General features: G+C 40.8%; 1 long non-coding RNA gene across 1 annotated transcript; it reads left to right on the top strand.

Annotated features, from left to right (window-relative positions):
• The first annotated feature begins 10,947 nt into the window (after window positions 1-10,947).
• On the top strand, window positions 10,948-15,154 carry LOC146762254 (uncharacterized). Its single transcript, XR_014947654.1, has 3 exons — window positions 10,948-11,086; window positions 11,457-11,625; window positions 12,924-15,154. It is a non-coding gene; the product is annotated as an uncharacterized LOC146762254 (long non-coding RNA).
• Window positions 15,155-21,561: the final 6,407 nt, after the last annotated feature.

A 21,561-nucleotide genomic window follows, 5' to 3' on the forward strand; every position in this document is an offset into this window, starting at 1 on the left:
TTAGCAGTGTTTATTTCACTGTTGACCCAATGCACTGGAAGAATCAGAGAATCACAGAATCACAGAATTGTAGGGGTTGGAAGGGACCTCTAGAGATCATCGAGTCCAACCCCCCTGCCAAAGCAGGCTCCCTACACCATGTCACACAGGAAGGCATCCAGGCGGGTCTTAAATATCTCCAGAGAAGGAGACTCCACCACCTCCCTGGGCAGACTGTTCCAGTGCTTCGTCACCCTCACTGTAAAGAAGTTCTTCCGCACATCTGTGCGGAACTTCCTATGCTGTACTTTCATCCCATTACCCCTAGTCCTATCCCCACGCACTACTGAAAAGAGACCAGACTCACGACTATGGCTCCCACACCTCAGGTATTTATAGACCTGGATCAAGTCCCCTCTCAGCCTTCTTTTCTCAAGGCTAAACAGACTCAGTTCCCTAAGTCTCTCCTCATAGGGGAGATGCTCCAGGCCATTCACCATCTTAGTGGCCCTCCGCTGGACTCTTTCCAAGAGATCCCTGTCTTTTTTGTACTGGGGAGCCCAGAACTGAACACAATATTCCAGATGAGGCCTCACCAGGGCAGAGTAGAGGGGGAGGATCACCTCCTTCGACCTGCTGGACACGCTCTTTTTAATACACCCCAGTATGCCATTGGCTTTTTTGGCTACAAGGGCACACTGAAGAGAGAAGCTTCCTGCTGAAATCCTCACTGTTTTTACTGGGCAAAGTTTCTGCTTTCCAACCTAGACTCCTTGCAAACCTTTGTAAACTTAGCTATGCTCTGTATTCAGGAGTGTGTGACTTCTGCCAATGCAAATCTTGTTGTTTCTATGCACAAGTCACAGCGTCCTTTTTTAAGGAGATTTTTTTATAAAGAGAAATGTTACTAGTGAGCTGGCTTTGCTTCAAATGCTGAATGATCCCTTTCTGATTCCTTCTTGTTTCTTCTTCCCTGAGGGATCAAGCCATTCTGTTTTCCCAAGAAAACACTGAATCACTGCTGAATAGTGTAGTGATACACATTATCTTCCAAGAACTTAGTATTATTTATATGTTCTAAGCCTGCTGATGATGAGGCAGAAGGAGCCAGAGAGTCAAGGAAAGAAGTAAGAGAATGGGCAGTAGAGGAAGATAAAGAAAGGTAGAAAAAAAAATATCTCAGTGATAAGAAAGAATGCATGCATAGACTGAGATCAGGATGCATGGACTTAAGGAATCCATGGTCTTTCCATCATAAAATTGTTATGCTGCCTCTTGACACTATTGAGCTCTGCCAGCTGCCATCATGTGATATGGACAAGCCCACGTTACAAAGCAGAAGTGCAAAAAGTCTTGCTGTAGTCAACATTGTCTTGGAAGTGGCCATATAAGGCTTGAGGCTTTCTTTGTTTTTAGGTTCTCCTCTGTTGCAAACACCAACTGTGTATGACATACTTGTCACTTTCAGACCAGAAATATACCCATTCTAGATCTCTCAAGAAAAAGGAAGGGTCAGCTTTCTTCCAAACTACATCCTTGACATCAAAATGGCTGAGAGAAACCTCCACGGTCTCACTAAAGAATTATGACATATCATGGTTCTCTTGATACAGATAAGAAAGGAATGCAAGCGGAAGAGGAAAAATAATTAATTGCTTCATGTTGGAGTGATATCCTCAGCAAAGGCATTGGCTCAAAATTGTCTGCAGATATTTCAGGGATGGATAAGAGTGTGATTTATATCATTAGTTTCTGTATTTATATATGGACTAGATCTTCTTGGGGGTTGGAGACTGGCATTTTTAACATAAATGTCTCTTAAAACACCTCCTGCCTCAGGCCCTAGCAGAGCTTTCACACCTACATGTATGATAGTTTTAAATTCCAGGCCTTTCTGGGTTCTAATAGAGCAAGGACTAATAGGAGTAAAAAGGGAGCTTTGAAATCTACTCTTCAAAAGTTACATGCAGAGTTAATTTCTTTTAACTTTAAAGACTTGAAGACAGAAATAGCTATTTCTCACCATAGGCTCTAAAGAAAACCTGGGGAGATAAATTGTATCTATGTAGACACTTTCTTCTGGTGAGACAAGTCCCATTCCGGAAGATTATAATGAACAAATTGCTGCTTGTTTAAGGCAAAGAAATCTATATTTCTCTAGGTACAGTGTTTCTGCTGTGCTCCAAATGAGTCTCTGAGCATTGATTGGAGCCCTCTCAGGACCGTGGACATCTTTAGTATCTACTCATCTTTTCTGGGATGAGTGATGATGAAAGCGAAGAAACAGACATGGCACCAAAGTCTTTGAATCACATCTGACTGTATTTAAACTACTAGAATATATGGTCGAGATAAGGAACACAACCTTTATTACTCACTCTTAACTCTCCTGTGTTGTCCTGGGGTTATGCCAAAGCCCAACAAGGAGATCACAATCTATCTTCTTGCAAACAGAATTTTTCCACTGCAATCCTTATTCTCACCTGAATTCCACTTTTTCATGTACTGATGACTAAAGACTCCTAATGGGCTCAAATAGATAGGAATACATTCTTTAGTTCCCTATAGTTCAGAGTCAAAACACTGTTTTCCCTCAGGAGGTGGCTGCTCTGTTGTCCATATATCGCATTTGAATGTAGTGTCATGTAGGCCTTCTTTGCCTGTGCCAGATATTTTTTTCTGGCACCTCTTGCAGGCTATGGCTCAAAATAGCCAGGAAAACCTACAGCCAAGCAGAATTTTCAATCAGAGACAGAGACACAGAGTCCTTGTGGCTTTGCCAAATGTACCACATACAGGAGGGTAGAATAAAAGATGATAGACCCGTGATATAGCCCTCTCTTCTCTCTATGGATCCCATTCCCTTCTTTTTAACTGTGTTTCCTCCCATTGTTTCATCCTGACATGATGAACACCCAAGTATGTCTTATCGTCTCATTTTCTTTCACTCAGCTAGAGTAATCCTCACAGGGCAAGTCCAACCCAAGACAGTGGGTAGTACTGGACTGAGTGAGGGACCTGCACCCATTTTCATGGTGGTCTCTGAGCTACAGGTTGGAAATTATACAGTTTGCTAGGCCTTCTGATCTTTGCTCTGTTTTTCATCGATGTTAACAACCACATCAGAGGTAGCTGAGTTTTCAGATGACGTATCGGGCAATGTTGCGACTGGTTTTCAACTTCTGTAGAATTCTGCTGAGCTGCATTTGTTCCTACCAAGGGGGAATTCGGAGCTCTCAGTCACTCAGAGCTTCAGCCTTGGGGTCCAAACTTTAACTCTGAAGTCAACAGCTTTATAGTCTCTTCCTTGGCTGTTGACGTTCATAGAACACATCTGATTTATACCAATATGGAGAATCTGGCATCTGTCTCCTGCTGGAGTGAATGTCACTAGACTAAGTCTGCATTTGGTCTTTTTCACTTTCAAAAATTGACTGTGAAATGAAGAATCCTTGTCAGCTTTAGGACTGATGCTGTATGTCTGCAAGCACGTTTGTCATCTGTTTGCAAAGTGAAAATAAGCCTACAACTGTTGACAGTAAATGAAATAATGTTTACATATTGCAGTCATACCTGCTTCCTGGTAAAGAGATCAGTGCATATTTCTTTTTGCAATAACACATTCATGCCGTATATCTTCACAGAGGCAACAGTTTTTGAAGTGAAACATTCATCTAGCTATATAATTACTTGTATGATTTTCCATTTGCTTTTTGTTCTCTAATGGTTTATTACTAGTAGCCAATAGGCAAAAACAGTCCAGAGTGTTGCAAAACATCCCCATGTTCCAGGTCCATTTGAAGATACCTTGGTTATTAAAATTGCTGCTATTAATATCAGTGCTCAGAAATGGCTCTCAAAACTGACCCAGTTGCTTTGGGTCATGGAAGCACTGATGATAGAAGGCAGTGCCTGCCAGAGTATATTAGAGCTGGAAACAAGCATGGCAAAGACACAACCACCACATAACAGATCAGCACCAAAACTGCTGTGAGATGTCCTGCACCTTTCTCACCTTCCTTCTGGTTGATCACTTCTGCATCCACTTTTACAGCCAAATGAGCTTTGGTGATATGGGTGAGTGTGAGAAAGGATGGGGTGGAGTCCGGCATAATTCACATTGCAGAAAACCTGTGCCACAGCAGTTTGATGGGCTGTGTTGGTTGGTTGCTTGCATTTAGCTTTGGCACAGCACAGGCACCACTGCACCTGCACTGGAATGTTAAGGATTTAGCACTTGTGGATCAGAGGAGTCATTTTCTCATGTTGTCTCTTTCTTTTCAACAACCATCTCTGCCCTGGAATTTAAGAGGTTGGAGAGTAGGTGAGATGGACTCATCCCTTCTATTGCTCTCAGCTCTATTTACCTTTCAATTAAAGGTAAATATGTTTTGTCTTTCTGTTTTTCTGTTTATCTTGCAAAAGTACTGAAGATAGCAACCATGATTTAATACTTTCACCTCTTTCTATCTCCATAGATCTCAGTCAACACAGAGCTGCTGAAGAAAACCTTACAGCTATGTTTTTCCCCCATGCAAAGGTATCTACATAGCATACTCATTTGTCAGGCAAGTTCCTCTCTTGTCCCTCCAGCTGCCTTAGATTTTCACCCTAGTGCAGAATGCTGCTGAGTCAACTGGATACTTAAGTCTGCCCACTCAAGTGTGGCTGCATTTCTCGCTGCCTCTTACTCTGGTTGTCATGCAAATGGAGAGCAGCAGCACAGTTACATCACTGGCACAGAACAGCAATGTTGCTCTTTATATCCAAGTGGCTTTATTTGCTCTCAGTACCAAGTGTTATGTGTCCTCATGCAAAAAGGTTTGATGTCAATCCTATGTAACCGGTCTGGACTGGCCACTGGTCAGCAGGAAGGGAAGGATGGCTTTCTAAATAGGAGCAAGGGTAGCAAAGTGGATTTCCTGGTAGGCAAGGCTAAAGGTAAAGCTAGGATTCAATTCCACCCAGTAGAACAGGCTTAAATGCCTTGTGCTGGCAATAAGGAAAAAGTGATTGCTGCATTGGCAGTATCTAAACGTCCTGAGATGGTTGGAGTAATTCCAGCAGCCATTATCTGAGATTGGTCCCACAACCATTACAGGCATCTCATTGACTAACTCAAAGATGCTGAAGGAAGACTCTCAAGATAGATTATTTAGCAACCCATTCTTGAGTCTGCTTCACTCACCTGATCATATAAGTGGTGTTGTGTTTAAAAAGAGAATGGCATGAGATTATGCAGATGCTATGTTACGCAGGACTGGGAGGAGATCTAACTTCTTCTCTAGAAGACATCTCTGGCCACTTCTTTCAAGGCTTCAAATCCCTTTTGGCTTTAGTACTGGAGAATCTGTCATGTGAATGGAATGTGAGAGGTTGTGGATGCTCTGTTCCTGGAGGTGTTGAAGAGCAGGTTGGATGGAGCCCTGGGCAGCCTGGTCTAGTATCGAATCTGGAGGCTGGTGGCATTGCCTGTGGCAGGGATTTGGAACTTGATGATCCTTGAGGTCCCTTCCAGCTCAAGCCATTCAATGATTCTATGATTCTGTGATTCTATGATGGGCAAGCCATACAAGGCTGAATATTTGAAGAGAAGTCTGGAAAGTTGAGTCAGCCTTTTTTCAAGTCCTGAACCACAGATACTGGAACTGATGATCTTAGGTGTCCTGTGACAGACAGCTTGTTTTACACAGGGCTGTAAAAACAGGCAACCTTCTGAGTGCTGCTGCTGAACAGCAGTTCTTCTTTTGCACTTATCTCTCTGCCCTCTCCCACCTCCCCTTTTACACCTCTCCCTATCCTTGATCCCTGAGGACCAAGTCAATCCCAACTCCTGTGCAGCTGAAGGAGTCAGTTAGGATTTGCTTCCTTGCCTCCTGTAAATCTCAGAATGTCCCTCCATTGGCCTTGTTTCTCTTCCAGACCTTTGCATGGCTACCTACATCCACAGCACTGAGAGGGTGAAAATCTGGGACACGTCTTCCTATCCTTCCACCTTCCTGAAGTTACATTCCAGCCCAAATCTTTATGCCACAGCCAGAAAACAAGCATTTGATATATTCTGCATTCACACTGACATATAAAATACCTTTGAGTCAGGTATGCTTGGTGTGTTCCTACAGCACCTGACACAATACAGTCATATCCTGAATGAACAGTGATAATACACAAGCAATACTCAGTGATGGTATTGAGGTTAACGTAGATTGCTTTTCAGCTCTTGACCTTGTTATCTATGAATGACTCCATTTGTCACATGTACTTATCTAATATTCGAAATCAGTCAATTTCTGTCAAGAAGGTTTGTTCTTAGGGAGAATTCCCTTTCTAGTGCATCTCAGTGGGCTCTGTCCCAGGTCATTCTGGATGCTCTTGTCAATCTCCAGGAGTGGGTCATCCACACCTGTTAAGTTGGTAAATTCATTATATGATTGAAATGATCTTCCTGCAGAGAAGTGGCCCTCTGTTTCCTTTAACCATTGACTGTTTTTCTGGTTCATTTCTTACATTATTAGTCATAATGCTAGCAGGAAATAAAACGTGTCAGAGAGCAAGTTGCACCACTTGTCAAGGAGGTGCTTTTTAAGAACAGCGTGACTCTCCACACATTTCCCTGAGCCTTTCCTATGCAGCATCCTTTTTATGAGCTCTCTCATAGTATCCAAACTCACTATGCACACAACTCATATCATAGACTGATTGAAATTAAGCTTTAAGTAAGTTTTTATTTGTCATTTTGTTTTGAGAAGCAGAGAAAAAAAAAATCCTGGAAGAAGGAAAAGGGAAGAGACTGCAATGGAGTCCCTGAGTCTCTCTGCAAACTTGTGTTTTAAATTTCCTTGCATTTGTGAAGCAAAAGTTCAGAACAAGTGTCGACTTTTCACCACCAGCTGGAAATGTTACTAGTGATGGGTACCATGGGCAATAAAATGCTGCCACCCAGAATTGAAGAGGGAACATCTGTGGCTGTCGGACTGTTTCCATTCAGCCTTTAAACAGCCTTGCAGAGATTTGTGGATGTGTGTGTGAGGGCTTTTTCCTTATCAAAGACAATGTTTGTGATGTGTTTGTGGCTGGGTAATAATAGGCAGCATTGGTGAATGCTGTTTCACATTTTTTTTAAGTGCATGTCTTCTACTGGGTGATTCATCAGCTGCTGTTACAGAAGGTATGTTGGGAAGGTTGCAGCTGTGGGCTCAGAGTGCAGTTTCTGTGTTGTTGCTAGGGATTTTTGCATTAAATATCCCAATTCTCTGCACTCAAAACTAGGAAAAATTGACATTCTGACTTCCCATAAGAGAATGGAATACGTGATTCACAGTCCTTCTTCTGCAACATTAATCAGACCCTGTTTACAGGGAAAAGTGCCAAGGGGGGTTAGAGCCAAAGAGGTATGCTCAGAAAGCCAAATGGTGATGTCATTTGGGGTAAAATAGTAACAGCAAGCCACTTAACTGGATAGAATGGCTTATGGTGGAAGCAAATCACACTTAAATGATGGAGAAACATTAAGATTTCTTGGCTATTCTATTGACTAGGCTGATTTTACTATGGGTTGTTTATGGAGAAGGATAACAGAGCCATCAGCTGCAGTGGTGAGCATTGAAAGTTCAAACCGGGCAGCTGAGTCCTGCAGATTTGCTGAGAAATAGGGGGCTGAAAAGTTCTGAGTTCATGTGCTGGGCTTTAAATTCCCAACAATTTCTGAGTTACATGGAGTTGGTTGGGGGGGTCCTTTTCAAGATGTGCAATGCCCCGTTTTTCTTCTTGTGGTGGACCCTATTTGGATGCGGATGACCCCTTGGAATGCTGTGGTGCAGCTACTGCATGTTAGGGATTGCTCCTCACACCATCTGCAACTTACATGGAAAAGGGAAGAGTTGTGATCAGCTTTTTACAGATGGAGAACCAAGAGTAATCACAAGGGATTTCCTTGAGGCTATACAGGATAACAAAATCAACACACTTGGAAGAAGAACATGACTTTCTTTAGCAAGACAAAACAACTTCATATAAAACAACTCTTACACACAGGCAACACAAATTATTTTGCAAGCTGAACAGAATGGTTATTAGAATATTTTTTGCCCTCTTTTCCTTTAGATGCAGTGCTGAATCTGAGCTTGTCGATGTTTTAAAACCATGGTAATACTCTCTGAGACTTAGGCAGGAAAAATGTGAAGGCTGGTCCCCATCCACCCAATTCAAGGGACGTTCAGGAGGTTATCTCCCTGACCTTCAGCTGTCTGCTGTCTTCTGGAGCATCTTTCTTGACAAGTGGTTCCTATCCACATACAGAAATCTAGAAAAGAGATTTAGAGAAGTGGTGTAGAGAATTTGAGAATCTCATCTACAGATGGCAAGCAAGGAGCAAAGTGTTACATTCATGGGTTCCATTTGCACTCAGAAAGCTGAAGTTCCCTTCTCAAGCTCAGGATATATTGATTATTGCATCAGAAAACTGCAAGAATGACCATGGTCCCCTTGCCTCTTTGATGACACATCTTTCATAACAATTTCATGTTTGTAGTTGGAAGCAGAACTTACTGGTTCTTACAGCATCCCCTTACTTTTTGTACTACTCTTTTATTTTTGTCCTTTTTTGCAGTTATGTCAGAAGATCTTCCTCTTCTCAAGCAGTGTCTCTCCATGCCATTGATGCAATTTCAGGGTTGTCAGACGAAAATATTACAAGCATAATTTAGCAGATGACAAAATATCTTATTTCTGCGCTTAATCCAAGTAATGTTTTCAGACATTTGAGGCATTTTTAAACACTACATATTGTCTTGCTAAATACTGCATTATCCTGAGACGCTGTATCAAAATTATTAAGCTGTGGGAAACCCAGACAGATAAAGAAGGGAAGCTGGTTGATTGGACAATTTGAAGTTCACTGTTCAAAGTCTGATCTGTGGTTTAATCTTGGTCTTATGGGGAGAGAGAACAAATAGCAAGCCAGCCAGAATTTGGGATGACATGATATTATAAGTGATATATCTACTGTTTGTCTGCCTTGGCTCCAAGGACTGATTAGAACACAGAAGCAAGAATCCAAAACAAACTATAGGGCTCTGCTGGGGAGAGAAAGATGTTAGCAAACATCATCCACTACAAAGCTATAGCTCCAGTATCTAACCCAATGTGGGTATGTTTCTTCACATGAGATTGACCACTGGTGGTGTAGAAGTTGAAAATGCTGTGAATGGTGTGTTTAGTACTGATTGTGGAAGATGGTTCTTTATACCTCAGAGGCTGATTAAGGATTTCCTCTGTGGTAAATCTGTAAGAAATGTATAGGCTCCGTATCAGGTAGACTAATAAGTTAATAATGATAGAAATAATGAATAAATGAAAGAGAAAAACACAGAAAAGGAGATAGCATATGGGCTGTCTGAGTACACTGAATGCCTCGGGAGTTCTCCTATGGGAAACTTACAATGGAACAGGAGGCTTGTGTCCTATTCAAACACTGCCATGAACTTCTTATATTCTTTTGGTCTCATTATTAAATTTTATCTAGCTTCATTTTATCCTTGATTCATGGCACAAGAAAATGGTGGATGAAGAAATCTAGGGCATTTAGAGCTCTTGGGTAGCACAACATGCCTTGATGAAAGCCTTCAGCTACTTAGCTTTACTTTGGTGAAGACACTGATCTACAAAAGCTGATGAACTGGCTCCTCCTTTTCTAGTCAACACACAAGCATCCAGCAACATTCAAGTCTCTATTGCAAGCATTTCATAAGTTTAAGGAAGTTCCTGTTTTCATCTTTTGCTATAATCAGTGTTACAATGAATACAAACAATAACCAGAACAATTGTGGTCATCAATGGAGCTATTGGTGAAGAATACAGGGCTTTCCTGCTTAGACACAACTATCAAGAAGACTGTTTACTTAGCTTGACCGTCCTTTTATAGTTACCAACAGGAAATGTTTGCAATGTTTGTATAAGAGGGAGACTTCAAATTATCCCACATGTTCTCTTCAAAGGGATGTGAGAACAGAATGTATGTTTTAAATCAAACCTCATAGCCCTTTTTTCACCTTATAAGAGTGAGAACATCTGGTTTTGATGGACTTGTCAACCTGTTCTCTATATTTTTTTACAGCACCAGTTTATCACATTTTTACTTTCAAATGGAAAAGCTTTGGATGAAAACCCACTTTTTGTTTTCGGTACCTCCTGAGTTGCTTTAAACATCATTAGACAGTGTGATAAAGCTAATTTGACTCAGATAACCTTCAGTAATCAAATGCCACGATGAAGATTAAGACACCTTCTACACTGTTGCAGGAGTGGGTGAAGTGGGACTAACTGGGTGGAGAAAACGCCCCTTGATTGTCCAGAAACAAGTGCATGTGGAAACACAGATTCAGTCAGCTGTGGGAGTGTAGTACAAAGAATACACTCAGATGCTGACAGTCTAATCTGGAAGTCTTTTTTTAATTGATAAAGTACCCTTGCAAACATAAAATAGGGACTAGTTTTGTTTAGGTCTTGGTTCTTATCATGGATAATTTTACCACAGATGAATCACGTTTCAAAAATAGTCCCAGTCTTCGCCTTTCAAACAACAGACTTTTATTATTTAAGTCTTCAGAATTGCCTTTTAATGTCATTTAACAAATGGTTGGTGAGGTGAAAGTTACTGCAATGTAGATAATTGATATTATTTACGAACAGTAAAGCTTTAAGTAGCTGACCACATATAAGACTGGTCTACACATATAACTATTCACTTGCTATGTAAGGCTGCTTAAGATCTGAATCCCGCTAGGACTGAGAGCTATTTAATCCACAGAGGGAAGAGAGGCAGAGAGAGAGATTAGGGGACTTGCCCAAAGTCACACAGGAAGTCTGTGGTAGAACCAGGATATGAACATAAATTTCCTGAGCCTCCATTCGCTGCATTAACCACAAGCTCTTCCTTCCTCCCTTGTTTGGGAGAAATGACAAGTTGTCTTCAATATGAGAGGAGCCCTGCAGGGAACTCAGCTCCAAGGTGCTTCTTTGTGTATAGAGAGCAAGTGATGTCCTTGCACTGCAACATGTTCCTGTGAATATGTATGTGCTTGTACCAAAACAACAACAACAACAAAAGGTAATAATTAATCTATTAATCTACTCCTTTCTCATTGGCACAGTATTTTGGTGGTGTAGGGTAGCTATGTAATTTGGACATGCCTATGAAGACCATAGACACTGTTAGGTGATGTTACCTATCTACCTGCAGATGAGCATCTATACTGCGGATCTGAGGTGAATATGAGGGGGCCAGTTTAAGGAAGAGAGATGATGGATAGGTTAAGTAAGTTGGAGTGTTACATAGATAGCACAAGGTGAAGGTGCTGATGTCTTCACCCCTGTTGTACCTGTTGCAAGATATGAGACATGGAAAAATAATTAAGATACTAACTTGTGATTTTGTGAAGGAATTGATCAGCTAATTTCTTTCTTTTCGCATATGGCAGAAATTAGAACTTCTTCCAGCAAATGAGTAGAAAAGAGTTCAGCAGTATGGAAAAGAAGAGCTACAAAACGGCCATGCTGGATGAGCAGTTTGGATGTCAGAGGATACGAACATTACTCCAGTACCTCATGATGTGAAACTCTGCCTCCATTATCAACAGGTTAAGTAATGTAAGTGAGACCAGGACCTCCTTTAGTTTATGCTGCTGATTGCTCATTCATGCAACTGCATTTCCAAGGGAGACATTCTTTTCCCCTGGGATTTAATGTCATAGCCTTATAGAATAAGCAGGAAGATATAATCAACAACTTGTTCCTTCTCTCTACTTGTTTAATCAAACCACCATTCATAGGAGAGACTTTTTATGTCACAAATATGTTTACAAAAGTATTATGTTGCCAATAGTTTCAACTTCAATTATAAAGGACAATGAAGTCACATGGTATTTTCGTGTTCTGGTTAAAATAAAAAGACACTCCCAAGGAAGTTTTTGTGGTTGTTTTTGTGGTCATCTATTTCTCTTCCTACCATATTGTCCCAACACTAGTGAAGAGATCAGAGAGAGCCCACATGCCATTCATTCTCTAGGCATAGTGGTGATAATTGTCAACATCTCATCTCCAGATTAATACAGGCAAGGACCCAGTTACTCTTGGGCTGTTTTGCTGAGCATATGATTTTTGGCTCATGGGGAAAACAGAACTTTCCCCATCTCACCACAGTATCAGTGTTCCCCGTCTATCCCTGTTTGGAACAAGTGGGAGTGCATGTGGTAACCAACTATATGGATAGGATATTCCTTCAAGAGAAACACTGAGTGAAGAAGAATGCAGTTTACCAACAAAGGGAGTAGTAAGATGCAATCACCCAGCCTAACCCCCAGGCAGAATGAGAGCAAGGGGGATAGTCTAATGGAGTCCTGAAAGATCAACTGCTTTTGTTTCACTGATCTACCATTAACTGGTCCTGAATAAGATGCTTTTATCTGAAATCCTGAGACCAGTTCTTCTTCTCAGTTAATGATAAGTTCCTTGATTCAGTCTTATATGCTTAGCATATTCTAAAAAGTGCAGGCAAGGAAGCTGTAGAGGGTGTTTGAAAAGATTTTGAGGGTGGGAAGAATATCAGGCATCCTGTTAAAAATTAATCTCTAGGGCTTTGGCAATACAGTGTGAGCATAACTGCAGTGTTTTCCAGATAGTTATCTGTCTCACAGGCACACCCCATTATTACAATTCTTACTGAGCTAACAAAGATGAATCCGGATACAGGGAAAAATATTTTTGAAAGTGCATCCTCTTCCAGCCACAAGTTTGTCCTACTTTGGTCAAAAGTAGTTTGCTGTATTTTTGCTTTCCTTATTTTTTTTTTTTTTTCTGTAAATGCATTACAATTATTTCTTGAGAATTTTAGTGTATTCAAGAGCTGATTTGAGTCTGAAGTTTAATATCAGTTTAATTTGCTTCAGGTGACTGTGATTCTGCAGGGGTTCAGAGGAGCAAAATCCTTCCCAGCATAAGAGCAGAACAAGTCCAAGATCACTTCACGAGGCTGAACGTGTACAAGCGTGTGGGGCTGGCTGATATATATCCCAGGATCCTGCAGGAGTTGGCTGATGTGGTTTCTGAGCTGCTCTCCATCATATCTGAAATGTCATGGCTGTCAGGTGAAGTCCGTAGTGACTGGAAAAAGGAAAACCACTCCCATTTTAAAGAAGGAAGAAAGGAAAACGTGGAAATACAGGCCGGTGTGCCTTACGGCTGCACATGAGAAGATCATAGTGTAGATCATGGAAGAGATGCTAAGGCATATGTAAGATGAAGAGATGATCTGAGACAGCCAGCATGGCTTCACCAAGTGCAGATTGCAACTCATAAATCTGGTGGCCTTCTATGAAGGAGTGATGACATCAGTGGACCAACGATATGAGATATGGATTTGAAAGGTAGACTGTTCAGAGGATAAAGAATTGGCTGAATGGTCCTAGCCAAAGGGTTGTTTTCAATGGCTTTACATTCAGATGGAAGCCAGTCAAGAGCGATGCCACACAGGGGTTTATCTTGGGACTGTTGCTTTTCAATATCTTTATCAAGGACTTAGGCTGTGGGATTGAGTGTACCCTCAGCAAGTTTGCTATGACACTCAACTAAGTGATGCCATCAGGGCAATAGAAGGAAGGGACACCATTCAGAAGGACCTAGGCATTCTTGAGAAATGGGCCCACTTTTTTAGCATTTTTGCATTTGTCATTAACTATGATACTTACAGAATTTGGCCAGAGTGTCGTAGATGCATATCCTGTGACACTGAACACGGAGGTGGTAAATACTGATTAGTGAATAGTACACATATTCAGCTTTTAAACAAATGCAGAAGGATGAACAATGATTGACTAGTTAGGAAAGATAAAATCTAGACTTTCTTGACTTAGGAAAACAAGGTGAAAATCTAAAAGCTTGTTTGTGTGTTGTGCCAGTATAGAACTAGCTTGGCTGTGGGTTATGTTTATGCAAATTCCCATGAACCCATCTGCACTAAGCACAACAGAAATCCTGATACCACAGCATGAGAAACAGGGACTTTTACAGGTGCGGTATTTCACTTGAGACATCAGTGTCTCAGGCTTTCATTTAATTCTCCTGAATTTCAAAGCAGATCTGTATCCAGAGAAAGCTCCTTTTTTTTTCTGTGAGTATGGTCAACTATTGGCTCTGAGACAGCATGCTGCTCATGAGTAGCTGAGAAATCCCCTCATGAAGGGCTGTGATATTTGATGGCTGTGATTTGTAGTTGGATGGGAGCAGAAAAAGGGCTGTCGAGTAATCAGAAACTTTAGGTTTGAAGAACACTAGATGATAGGCATCTGAGCCCAGCATTCATGGGTGAGCATTTTAGACATCTAAAACTGTTTTACTTAAGATGAGGTAGTCACAGTGGATCAGTTGTAATTTTAGTTCAGTTGAATCCTATTTGTTGAAATCATTTGTATTTTTAGCTAGAGCTACACAGCATAGTGTGGAAATTTATGGAAATAGATTATTATTGTTATTATTGTTATTACTGGAACAGGCTTTCCAGGGCAATGTTCATGGCACCAAGCCTGAATTCAAAAAGATTTGGACAGTGCTCTTTGAAATATGGTTTGATTTTTGGGTGGTCTATTGGCTCCTTGAGCCAGGAGCTATACTCAATGATCCTTGAGAATCCCTTCCAGCTCAGGATTTTCTATGATTTTGTGATTATAGTTTGAGTTCTGGAAGCACTACTCCTTTGCCAACATGTGACTCCTGACCTTTCTAAGGATAAAAACAAGTGCATGGAGCTCTGCTCCTTTTACTACCTGACCTAGCACTATGCTATGAATATAGACATAACGGTTGTACACAATAGCCTAACAACATTAATTCTGAAAGCATTTTCTCTTCTCCCCACCTTCTTTAAAACCTTTGACCACAAGTCAGATTTTGCCTTTTGTAATGAGTAGTTGTTTTATTCATGTTGCAAAAGTTTTTCCAAACTACACATATATTGTTATGTCTCTCAAATGCATTACATCACAGGACTCTTCTGAAAGGTGTCCAAATCCTGCATTAAAACACTTGTGGGAGAAGTTGAAAAAATAAATGGTTTGTTTTAAGTGAGATTTGGGAAAGGGAATTAAATGTATTGCACTGATATGGTAAAAGGGTAATGAACTAATGGATGCTTAAGTTTTGCATTGAGTTACACTGTCCCATTAAACTCTGTTCTGAAGTAATGTATACATTCATCTCTTTCTTTCTTTTGCACAGGATAGCATGTAACAGGAGAGTGGTAAAAATGAACACTCTAAACATCATGCCATGAAAAATGTAACCAAAGCAGATGGTTTTGTGTTAAACTAAGAGAGAATCTGCTCTAATGACTTGGAGAGCTTTGGAAATCAGCTAATCCAACCTATACCTTGTAGCTTGATGGGACCCAGAGCATGCAGCCCCAGAAATCCAGTGATGTTACAGTTCAGGCTGATAGAAAGAAAGGAGTTTATGTTTCCCTCAGCACATTCTTGCTGAGTTTGGTGGACTTTGGAAAGTGAAGTTTGGAAACTATAGACATTAAAATTTTTATTAATGAGGCTTGTTCTATAGATAGTTATCTACCCTGTTCTTTTACAGTGCTCCAAAGGGCTTCATGAGGCCAGATATTCTGACTACCTTCACTGGTCTGGGTTTGGTATTCTTTGGAGACATCATAGAATATAACCTTGCTTGCATGCTAGGCAGGGAACTTCAAGGCCTCTTGGCCTTCATAGTATCCTCAAGGATATCCTAATGGGCTTTTCTGGATAAATCCAGATACCTGTCTTGGAGCATCCAGAGTCCTTAAACACATATCCCTCAAAACACGTGTAGCTTCCTCAGTACTCCTCAGTGTCCTGCATTTCAAAGGGTTGGAAACAAATCTTGCCTATATCCAGTTTTTATTCAGCATCAGCCAAGTCTGGAAGACCATGAAATGAAGGCACGACTCCACATCACATCCCAAAAAAGACCTACAACATATTATATATATAAGTATTCTGATGGCCTTCCTTGGACCATCTCTAAAGCCAAGCTCCCACAGGCCTCATCCTGAAAACCTAAGCATTGCAAATACCTGCTGAGTAGGGATGGTGGCTGATGAGAGTCTTATGGGCCCCAAAAAGAAGTTTAGTTCTCAATTTATAGAGTTCTGTTTAACTGATTTTTTGCTGACTTTGACAAGGAGAGCATTGTGACTACATTTTATGAGGGGTCTGATGCAGCTGGCATGGTTTGAGCAGTTGGAAGATTATCATCATTCAAGGTATTCTCTCTTTGTTCTGTCTATTTTCAGGGCTGGAAACATTCTAGGCAGAAGCTGGGCAACTCATGGCTCAGGCTGAGCAATTCTGACAATCTGGCTAGTTAAGAAAATTAAAATGAGGCACACATTTATTTATACCCAAATTTATACACCTTATTCTGAAGGTACCTATCTTCCAGGTGATGGTTGGATGGATAACGTAGATGAGATGCATAATTCAGGTGAGTAAGGTGAAGTGACATCCCAGACTTATCTTCCCTGCACTTAGTTGTTTGGGAATTCAAAGCATACGAGGACAAGTGAAAGGCCTACTGAACATTTTCCAGCTTCAGAAGGAGATTCAGGATATAAATTTTAGCTGATTAAAGTAGTTAATGATGACAGGAAACTGACACTATGCCAGAAAACCTAAATCAATCACTATTTTTTTTTTTCTTGGATTTGGGGTACTTCATCTGTTGGCCAAGTATTTAAAGAGAAGTCCTAAAAGAGAAAATGAAAAAGTTTGTAAGTCGAAAGTGGGAAAGTGAAACTAATTTCAAAGCTATTTTAACTTGTCCTAAAATAATTGTCCTTCACAAGCTTCTGGATGTGCCTGGCTCTTTGCCTTGACTCTTTGGGAGTAGAGTGTAGACTGTTGTTTTAGACTAGATGCCTAAAACCTAAACAGTTGAACCTATAATCCCATTTTTGATTCTGAATTTTCATGTATATAAAGCTAGAGGAAGGAATACAGTAACCACTGCTTATCTGTTGATAACCACTGTTTGATCCCCAGGAAGATATCTTGCCTGGTTGCCATCATAACTCTGGATCCATTGGTACATACTGAAACACCTGTTCAAAACTATTCTTCACTTGCCCCTTTGACCACTGTAGTATCTTCATTATCTTATTCCTTTTTTGGGGAGGAGTAGTTCAAACTCAAGCACAGTGTTAAGTCTCTAATACTGCCCAAAGTGATGTTTTCTCCTTATGGTTCCATGTTCTCTGCTGAAGTTTGTGCTGCATTGTGCTGTACAGACAGCACTGCACTTTTATTACTATTGGTGTTGCTCATGCTAAGACTAGAGGTGCAGGGTCAGAGCATCTGTACTGGAGTATAACTGCCACTTGCCCTTATAAACATAAAATCATTAAGGTTGGAATGGCCACTAAGATCATCAAGTACAACCAGCAACCAACCATGCCTACTAAACCACATCTCTCAGTGTCACATCTACATGTTTCTTGAACACCTCCAGGGACAGTGAAACTACCATCTCACTGGGCAGCCTGTTCCAATGCATCACCAGTCCTCTTTAGACTAACAACCTGATCTCCCCTGGTGCAGCTTAAGGCTTATCTCTTACCCTATCACTAGTTAACTGGGAGAAGAGGCCACCTCCCACCTTATTACAGCCTCCTTTCAGGTAGCTGTGGAGATCAATAAGGTCTCCCTTGAACCTCCTCTTCACCAGAATGAACAATCACAGTTCTGTCAGCTGCTCCCCATAAGACTTGTGCTCCACATCCTTCAGAGCTTTGTTGCCTAAACACACTCCCCTTACGATCTGCGATGATCTGACTGCTTTCAGGAGGTTGGAAAGAAGATGATAGAATTTAAAAAAATCCTCTGAATAATGTTGCAAATTTCCAAACGAATAAATTCTTACACAGTATGATTGAACTTTCTCAGTAATGAGGGACCTACACTACAGGATACACAAAGCAGAATGGAGGTTATGTGCAGGTGCTTTCCTATACTTTCTGTTTTTCTGGCAGGAGGGATTTAGAGACAATACCAGAGAGGCAAGTTAGACTTACTAGAAAAGACTGAGTTCCATTTTCAGAAACTGAAAGTACTCACTTGGATTTTTTTTCTGCTTTTATACTCAAGTTCATTTTGCATTCCAGAGTTATATCCCAACATAGCATCAATTGGTACTGATAGACCTGGGAAGGTAAAAAAGATGGACGTTTTAAACAAAATAGACAACAATTTCCTTTTATTTTATCTTGTAAACACATTTGCAGCCTAGTTAAAGCAAGAAAGCAAGACATTTCATGCTCTCAGTTCCTTAACTGAATGACAGACCGGAGCCTCAGCTTGTGTCAATCCGTATCCTTCTCCTGCAAGCTATTTAGTGCCATGGGAAAATGACTCCCAAAACCCATTTCTCATGCTGAGCATAGAAAATTATTTAATGTAGTTTCTACCAACAGCTGCTAATGTTGCCCCATCACTTGCACAAAGTTGGGCTCTGCCATCATGACCCGCCAGCAGTTTCAACATGACTGAGAACCACGCTGGCTATCTTCATTTGCTGTCTGTCATGGAAAAACTTCTGCCAAACAGGTCTCAGCAAACTCTTAGGTTGGCTGGCCATGTGGCTGGCATGCAAAATGTGTTCACTTTCTTTTAAATGTGAAAAGGCAATCACAACACTGTTCTGTTTCTTTTGCTGCCTCACAATGATTTTACAACATATCAGCTGAACCAATTATGTTTTTACTCTCTTTCTGTGAGAATTTAACTCATCTTTATAGGAAGTTAACACTGTTGTTTGGGACAATCTTTTGCAAATGTTTTAGTTGTAGTTAATGAATGTACGCATTTCCTTTAAGAAGATGCATGCCTAAGCCACAATGCCTGGGCATGAGTCAATAAAGGAAGCAATTCTTGTAAGCTTGTGTGCATGTATTCAGCTTTCGAAAACCTGTCTACGACAGCAGTATTGCATGACAAGTTACTGCCATATGAATACATGGGCAGCTATAAAACATTTTATGTAATGTTGGATCAGTGAGGAAAGTGGAAAAACAAGTCTAAATGGACTATCTGTACCTTTTAAACTTGAGAACGTCTAGAAAAGTATCCCTGAGTTTTCAACTGCCAGTACAAAATTTAAACAGAAACCCTCCACTTTATTTTTATAACCCAGAACTTTCAAACCAATGATGAAGGGTTGTTTTGGAGCTTTAAAATTTGATGAATAAGAAAAGTGGGGGAAAAATGAATCAAGCCTCTTATTTTTTTCACTCCTGTCTTTTGCAACTGTGAGAAAAGGAAAAATAAAGAAAAAAAAAACAAAAATAACAACCCTAATTCTAAGCCTTAGATAGCGCCAAGGAGGGCACATTCTGCAGGCTGATAAGGCTGATATAGGGCAGAGCAATCAGCAATGCTAGGGTACAGTAAGCGGAAAGTGGAGCAGCTGCACTGTGCTTTAATTCTTTGAACTGTTCAACAGGAAGCAGCTCTGACTCGGGGCAGGGAACCAACCAGCCCTTCAGATGCTCGAAGGCTCTCGGTGTTGTCAGCACTTTGCACAAGGCACACACAGCTCCTCCGGGTCGGCAGCTAACTATTATGTTTTTGGAAACAAGCAGCATGCCCCAGGTCTCCCCTTTCACATCATTGACCCCAAATTATATGGTGCAATATGCAACTGTTTAGCACATAGTACTCCTGTCTGCAACTGCCTTTGCAGCTCCAGATTTTCTTGGCTTGGTTTCCACACTGCTAGCCTAGAGGAGATGATTGCAGCTCCTGCTAAGCTTCCCCTTCTCCTGTGGTGGAGTCCCAGTGCAGTCAGTAAAGCAGCTCAGCATTGGGCCAGTCTTAATGCCCTTTAGAAATTGCACAGCAGAAAGAGCAGAAGGACATCATTGCCACACACACAGCAGCAATGTTAATAATGCCAAGTCACAGCCTAGTGACAGAAAAAAAACATTTATACATGCATGTGAAATCCAGAACGGCAAAATGAATTTAGAATCATCTCAAAGGCCAAAATATGCAAGCTGATGTAGCTTTATTTTATGAACACAAATTTTGCTGTGTGCAAACACACGTGTGCACAGACACCCATACACAAACAGCCTGCACACACAGAGAGCTATTTTTTTTCTTCTTCTTGATATGCATGTTGTGGAAAATGTGTGTCTCTGTGGGTCTAGTGACATGCAAATGTTTATGTGGGTGTTAAAAAAAAATGGAGAAGGTGTGAGGCATGTATTCAGAGAGCCAGAAAGCCACATACAAACTTCTATTTATAGCACCTCGTGGTGAAATAGAGAAACCAAAGTGCAGCTTCTACCTGCTGTTCCCAACTGAAGTTTGACAAGAGCGGATAAAACCTTTCAGGGTCTCTTTGTAGTTTTAACTGACAAGCAAAAGTGATGAGTTAGCTGTTTCCTTTGCGACCCTCTTAAGCAGGTGAAGAAGTCAACCGCTGCATAAGAGGAGTGGAACAAGCTGATGCTGCCTCGGTGCCTGGAAATGCACCCTTTAGAGTTCAGAGTGAAAAATAGAAACATCAGTTAGGCTGAGCATGACGACCACACTGTACATCTCCACCTGCATTTCCAGCCTTGGGTGAAGATGCTGTGATCTGTGCACTTTAGGGTGAATGGGCATTTCCAGTTCTTTCTCATTCAACCTATCAGAAAAAGTAGAGATCCAGTGTCCTGGTATCAGGCTTGAGATCTGAGGTTATGGTTTAAACCCACTGATGATTTCTTATACCGGTAATAGAGCATATATACTTTTCCTCTCATGTTGTTCTTCGAAGGATTCTCTTAAAATGGTATCAAATTAATTTTCCATTTTTTTTTATGTGATCCTGTTTGTGTAGAATATCCATTACTGCAGCGCTCACTCATTTCCCTACTGAGGGGGCTAATTCAAATATTTTCCTCTTTGAAGATGAAATATTCAGCAATTCAGAGGTTGAGGTGAGCAAGCATCTCACCACCCACCTCCTCCCACCACAAAGCTTGGTCTGAGTCCCCAGCACTAGCCACTGTTCTGGCTTCTGCACTGGTAGAGAATATTTCCTCTTGCTCAGCTCTTCACTTTATGATACAGTGCAATCGCCCAGACCACGCCACTTGTTTTACAAGGACTTTGGAGCTGTCTATTTTGTCTTTTTTTTTTTGTGTGTGTGTGTGTGTATGAAGTGAATGTGGATGTGGCACTCAGAAAATGACAGGGCTAGGTGCAGAATGTTAAGATCCTGCTTTATCCCTGGAGTCTGGGACAACGATGCTGAAATAAGCAACCTAAAGCTAAGAACTTCTCTTATTTTCCTTTTTTCCCCCCATAGATAAAATATTGTGTGAGATGATATCAGCATATGGATTTATCAGAAAAAAAGTGTTGGATCAACAGGTGCACCATCCTTTTATTTTCTTTTTCTTTCCTTTATTTATTTATTTATTTATTTATTTTTTTTGTGGTGTATGTTGGCATTTATATCTAAAAGAGTTTTGATTTGAAATTTGAATCAGTCCGGTTG

This window comes from Coturnix japonica, chromosome 1, assembly GCF_054131305.1.
Source record: "Coturnix japonica strain WE chromosome 1, WE-NBRP24, whole genome shotgun sequence".
NCBI lineage: Eukaryota > Metazoa > Chordata > Aves > Galliformes > Phasianidae > Coturnix > Coturnix japonica.